This window comes from Leuresthes tenuis, unplaced genomic scaffold (genome assembly GCF_036924035.1).
Source record: "Leuresthes tenuis unplaced genomic scaffold, fLeuTen1.0.hap1 SCAF_3, whole genome shotgun sequence".
Taxonomy (NCBI): domain Eukaryota; kingdom Metazoa; phylum Chordata; class Actinopteri; order Atheriniformes; family Atherinopsidae; genus Leuresthes; species Leuresthes tenuis.
This window is the reverse complement of record NW_027325357.1, coordinates 8,784,803-8,792,090: the sequence shown is the minus strand read 5'-3', so window position 1 is coordinate 8,792,090 and position 7,288 is coordinate 8,784,803.

Here is a 7,288-nt window from a genome sequence, read left to right as displayed (position 1 = left end):
TCTTTGGACCCTGGAGGCAGCTGAGCCTCTGAATATTCATCACTACCTCTGTTAGAGCAAATTCCAGCTACACGACTGGACTGACTGACAGTCTTGTGAGCTGTGGTATAAGTCATGCAAAAGAATCATAGATCTCACTTGTGTACATTATTGAACAGAGTGTTTTACATCTCCTTATTACTTGATAAAGCAGCTCCTTTAACCGGTGTTCTTCTTCAGTTTGGCGTGGTTAGCATAAGTGAATTATTTAGCTGTGGTGAATGGATACAAAAGCCATTTCCTCCAGGAGGCCCACTGCTGTTTCACTTGCTGCTGCAGTACACTGGGAGACGGCCTTGTTGAGCGTGTCTGCTCAGAGGATAACATGTTATGCAGCTGAGTCCTCCCCATCCCTCTGTGCAAGTCAAACTCTGGAGATTACTTGTTTCAATTAGCTATGGGGCGGAGAGAATTTAAGCCATGTTAATTCCAGTCACTAGAGAAAATCCCAGTCAGAAAAGACCAGCCACTCAGGCATAATCGCCTGCCCCCAGACGTCTCACATTTCATGGGAACATTAGAGGAATTAATCAAAATGTAAATCCTGAGGTCACAAAAATGTTCACTTTATTGATGATATTCCATGAAGATGAAAACTTCTGCATTTTATGTGAAAATTTCACTTTATGACAGCTAACATGATTTGTTTCCCAGTCAGTTACTGCCACTGTCAGAAGCCTCTTTTCCGAAGACTTTACTGAAAAATGATTTATTTCATTAAATTATATTTGATTACAGGGAGTGAGGAAAGATTTTAACTAATGAATAATGTTGATGATGCATAAGAGAATAAGAAGGAGGAGGAGAAACACATGCTCCTCACTCAGTTGAAGAAATAATCTAAAAGTTGGAACTAAATCTGATGTCTGTGTCACATCTTTTCATCAGTGTCTGTGTTATTTAATTTTGAGAATATATATATATATATATATGTATATACAGACAGACTGCTAACATTTGATTTAATAATGTTGAGATTCTCACAGTCTCACGCTGAAATGAGTCACTTTGTCACTCTTGTTTGAAGCAATACTTTACAATGATGAAACAGGGCAGCTGGGTCAGACTGTGACCATATGCTCCAAGTGTGAGAGAGGATATATTTTGTTGAGGTGCTGGCTGATGGGCTGACAGCTGTCACAGGTGTAACCATCGATCTCTCAGTTTATTTATACAGTTAAAATGATCTATGGTGCAGAAGAGGTAAATTCAATATATTTGTTCTGAAAAATACCCAAAACACAGACAGAATGAGAATACATCTTTAGAGACAATTTATTGTAGCCATGAAAGTAAAGATCAGTGGTGTGTAGAGGTTTTGTGATATTACTGTTTCAGCCTTGTGATAACTGAGAACGCCGCTGGTAAACAGTAACTCATGTTGCATTAAAGTTGATGCTGATGTTGAGTTTGCACTCCTCTGAAGAGCCAAATGTGTTTTCACATTTCACATATTTAGTCTTTAATTTGTATACTGTTGCCATGATTGTTTCAGTCTTATGTTATTGAATAATTGTTATGTTAAATTGTTCAAAATAGGTGGAAATGTGAGCTTGTTGTAACTGGCACGATAGCAGCCCCTGGTGGCTATGATATTTAACATTCTGAGATACCTTCAAAGGTAAACCTGAAAACTGCATCCTAACACATATAACGTAAGCTGCTAAGTAATGGCTGTTATAAAATACACAAAGACAGTTTGTTAAATTTTAAACATAGGTATTTTAGTTACATTAGTTAAAGTTATTAAACAGTTATTAGTGTTTAATTACAAATATATCTACACATGTAAGTTGATTTTTCCAGCTGACAGAAAATGGTTAGTACTCATAAAGCCTTCATGGGTTTCTCCTTTTGAGATCAGAATAATGATTTTAGATAATGTCAACTTGTTGCTACCTTTCAGCAAAGGATCCAGTTCCTGAGAAAGCAATTTAATCCAAGAAAATCAAACACAGTAGCTTCTCTTATGTGTGAATCAAAGCACAATCTATGCTAGCCTTGGGCAAGACAACACAATCTCCTGCCTATTTAGTCATTAATGTGCATATTTACCTGGAGAAACAAGGTGGTCGAAAGGTTAATGTTTCCAATATCTTTGTAGTCTTCTATTAAACAAACGTCAGCTGCTGCATAGCCTTTGGTTGTGTGGCCTCCTCTGGGATTGGCTTATTATGAGATACAGTACTAAAACCAAATTTCCCAGCTCATTTACTTTGCCACACTCTGGTTGCGATAGCTCTGCTTATCTGCTATATGACTGCTAACGTCATGCTGTGACTATTTCTAAATCATGCTCTTTATTTGAATGTAGGATAGAACAAACTTTGTTCATCATATTTTTGCACCCCCTCTATGCTATTCTAAAAATAACAAAGATGTGGAGCATACTGTGTACAGTTACCAGCAATCATACAAACTCACAAAGGTTGTGTGTAAGTTCCTAAATAGTGGTTTGTTCTAGTTTTATTCTGTGATTTACTAATGATTTAGTCTCCATGATTTACTTCTTTTCTGAAACATAATGTCTTTGCTCGTTTGAGGACCCAAATTCATGGTATGCGAGGCAAGATGATTAAAGTCCAGCTTTACTTCCAAAAAAGAAATACAAGCAAGCTGAAACAAACCTGTATGCAATAAATACAGCAAGACAGCGAGACAGAATAAAGAATAAAAACTGCTTTTAAAAAAAGTGACACCCCAAGTTGGATCTTCAGCTTCAAAATCCTACATGGCTGCCTCAAACAAAAAAAATTGATGAAATCCACAGTACTCTGCTGTTTATTAGCACTCCTGACCAGTTGCACAAATACTTTGGTTCAACCAATATTTGAGAATATTTGACTGTGTTCATAATAGCATAATAGCAAAATTCTGTATTAACAGCTATTGACATATTGACAGCTAATCTTTGCTGGGTCAAAAGCAACCCTTTGCTTTTATTAAATGTAAATGGAGCAACTCTTGTGGAATGCCAATATTCAACTTTCAACGTATATGGAACACAATACAACACTAACAGGAAGGGCAGCTCGTTAGGTCAGCCTGAAGGTAGGGCAGGCAGGTGGAACACCACAAGGTCAAGTTAGAGGCGATCTGCAGGGCTGGGACCTCCGAGGAGGGTAAGCTGAATACTGGGATTCAGACTGGGACATAGACAAAGACCTGGAAACCAGAGAACTCAGGCATCTGCTTAGCACCTACAAAGACACTGCATGAAAGGTACTACCTCCAGTAGGGGTCCTTAGGCAAGACTCCCTTACCCTAACTGCCTACCAGTGTAAGTCGCTTTGGATAAAAGCATCTGCTAAATGCAAAAATTAGATATTATGAATGTTGTGCTTTATTCATGTGCATTTATAAGAAATACAGTGTAAACCTCAGTCTTATTTCATAGTTTAAAATCAAAATGAAACATCCTAGTAGATTAATCTATTTAAAGTACAAAAGCTTGCAATGGTAAATGGTAACTGGACTGTACTTATGTAGCACTTTTATAACCTACTTGACCACTCAAAGCGCTTTTGCACTACAAGCCACATTCACGCCAGTTTAACACATCTTAGTCTTAGGAGGCAACGTGGGGTTCAGTGTCTTGCCCTAGAACACTTCGACATGTGGTGGAGGGAAGTCAGATGTAAAACCACCAACCTTACGATTGGCAGAGGACTGCTCTTCCTCCTGGGCTACAACTGTCCTCAGAGCATATTGTGCCAGTTTGGTGAAATCTAATTTAAATGTTCCAAATTTACATCATTATAAGCAGCATCAGGTCAAAATATCTAACAAAATTCACATTATTTTTACTCTTAAGGGACTAACAACCAACCAGAGTTGTCAGTCACTGGGTCTCATTCTAGTGGGCACGACTTTTATAAATGATCTGCAAAAGGAAGGGTTAATATTTATTTTCTCCTCAACAAATTTCATGTGCACTGGCAAAAAAAATCCATATTAATTTCAGACTAAGTAAAAGTATACCTCTGATTTGCCAGGTTTCTGTTAAAAACAAACTATCATCAAGTTTGAATGATTTAGATCTCATCTCATGGGCAGTAATTCTTGTTCATTCATCACCTGTTGAAATGTCAGAGAGTATTCGTTGTGAGCGTTTTTTAATCCAGCTGAATGTACCATTAAACAACCTTTGAATCCCACCGGAGCAAAGAGCAGATACTTAGCGGATTCATCCTAAGTCTCCACTGTATTTAATGGAATAAAGCTCCTTGGCTCCCGTCAGTTCTCCTCTGTTTTGATTATCTTTATGGGTTTCATCTGAATATCATCGGCCTTATCATTTGCTTCTCTGCCATCACTGTCTATTGAGCTTCAGTAGTCTTACACAAAGTGGGTCTGCTGAAATCAGAAATTTCTCCATACATGAATCATGTCCTCTGACTTTTCTTCAATTAAAAGATTTTCATATTGAGCCAAATGCAAGTGCAGTCTCTAACAACACGCAACAGTTAAGAACCTAAGTTTGAATAGAGAAGATTCCAATAAGAATTTGGACTGGAACAATACATAAAAAATGTCAGGTAGCACAAAAAAAGAGGATTCAGATGTAGAGGGTGGAAAGAGTGTCTAAATAGAATGGTGGGGTGCCTTATAACTAAAGATAATTAAACTATCAAAGACTTAATAAAAGATCTGTATAAATCTTACAGCTGAGTCTCTTCATCAAAACCTGGCTCCTACTGAAGTGTATTCATTGACAGAAGTGTGCGCCCTCTTTTGGACAAGGGAGGCACTGCTGCTCTGCTGCTGTGCATGAATGGCACATCAGAGACTTGCAAAGAGAATGGGTTGCCGTAGCAACAGCAGATAGTAAAAGTGCAGCCTCCTGAGTGACCCTGCACATATACATTTAATTGTGTAAGACCCGGTCTCGTTCGCCTGAAAGAAAAGAGGCAGACAGGGGTGAAAAAGAAGAGATTTATTTTTTACACTGTGAAAACATTTCTGACCCTCACACAATAAGTTTTGATTTTTCTTTGCAGCATGAGTCGCAGGATTACAACATAAATGCCTACAACTACATTTCACTAGGTTTTTCTTTCATTGGGTTTAATTAAATATATGTCTGAAGGGCTTTTAAAAAAAAAGTATTTTGATATGATGTCCACAATCTCTTTTCTATAAGCATTTAGAGAAAACATTTTTTTTAAAAAGATTATATAATCAAAAGAATCTTGATCTGCAACTGTTTTTATTGTCAAACAATCAAAGCCCACCCACAGTGTATTCATGTGGGAGTAGTTGTTCTATTTTCCCTGGTTTTAAATCTTTTGGTGTTCAACATGTCACATAAAACAAGCCATTTTGTCACTGTATACTCACAATGGGCAAGTTTCGTCATTACACACCGTTTTATTCACTAGCCAGGTAGTCAATCAAGAACGCAACTGAAAAAAATAATAAAGATAACAATTACTTGCAGCTGCAGAAATCAAATATATTTGTCACATTGTTATGCTGACTGTAGAAGGGAGGCTGAAGATGTACAATGTATATTTTTTGCACAGAAACAAGGTTTTGCAACATGTCCTATGCTGTTTGAAGTCCTGTATTATTTGCCTGTCACAGTCATCTCCCAGCATACTGCCGTGGTGCTGAATGTGTCCAAAAATGTTTCCTACATGTGATAATACCTTGAACAGGCCCTTACTTTAAAAAAAAAAAAAACTAAAAAAACTGTATGTTGTTATTTTAACTGCTTTTGCATGTTAATGTTGCACATTTACCTCCACTGGCCTGGGGAAATACATGTGATTACACATTTTCTTCTCCACAGATTGTGGTGTATTTATGTAAAATTATCAGTCAACATAGTGGAGGTGGATACAATAACATGCTGTGCAATAAACTTTCTTTCAGAGGGCTTATAATTTTAATATTTCTTGACCCTTTATCAGTGATGTGTTCACCTCTTCCACCCACCAGCCCCTTGCGCCCTTTTTGGTTGTATTTGCTGTGAATAAACACAGCTAAGGCCATATTCTGGGAATTTTCAATATGGCACAAGTACTGAAGAGGCCAACCAGTGTGTTGACTATGACTAAAATGGAAGCAGGATTTGTTGTTTCTACTTATTGTTCTAATTCTGTTGAGTTACAGATTACCATTTATATCACAGTTTAGCTAAATACCCTTATGTTTTCGTGATGTTCATGCTTATTCAATTTGAATAGACACTCAAGGAGTAAGCAAGGCCAAATATTGCTGTTTGACTTATGTTGATGATACACAAAACGCTTCAAAAATAGGCCTGTCTAAAGCCATTCATTAGTTTCTTATCAATGACAGCAGCCATTGTGTCTTTTTTTGTCTCTTTGTTTGCTCTTTAGTAACTCTGCATGTGGTAATTTAAGTCTCTTTATTGCTATTTAGAGTTTTAGTGGCTGTTCTACATTTCATGGTGGCTGTTTCAAGTCTTTTTTTTTGTTTGCTATGGAATGTTTTTTGGTTGTTTTGACTCTTTACAGTCTCTTTATGAATTATTGTGGTTGATTAAAGTGTCCTGAGTGTAATTTTGGGCTTCATTGTGATAATCTTTATTTATCGTCTTTATTGTTGTTTAGCTTCTTTGTGGTTGTTTTTGACTCTGTTATGCTGAGTCTCTCTGTGAAAAGCTGCAACATTCATCAAAAAGAAATGTATCTATGAGCTGTCAGTTCAGCCAAATGTCACACATTACAGCTATCTTATGTGATGTCCTTGGATAACTAATTCAAGAACTAATATTTCTTCACTTCCATTCACTGAGCCGCCCTTGAATCTGTCTGAAACTCTGCCATAAACAAAACACCAACTTCCGACTGCATATTTTTTGCATCCTGTCTTTACTCCTGTGTACTCCAACCTACCATCTCTCAGGAGTATTCCTTTTTTCAAAAATGTATCTCAACACAGTGAATCTCCTTCTGTGAAGTGCACGTGTAAGCAGAAAACTGCACAAACAGATCTTAGGTAATTCTTCAAACATTCTCTGGTGTTTACTTGTGAAAATGGCTGAACTTACAGATTTCATGAGCCCAAAGTGAAAATGTCAACTCATGCTGGAGTTTGTCAAATGAAACTTTGCCTTGATAATAATGATCATAACCTTATCGTAATTCATAATTCCAAACTTGTTTTTTCTTTTTAATCAATAATATTTGAGGTTATGCATTTGGGCACCACTGTTTAGGAACTGTTACTGACTGAGTCAAAGATTGATCCTTTTTAAGGTGGTAGTTGAAATGAATAG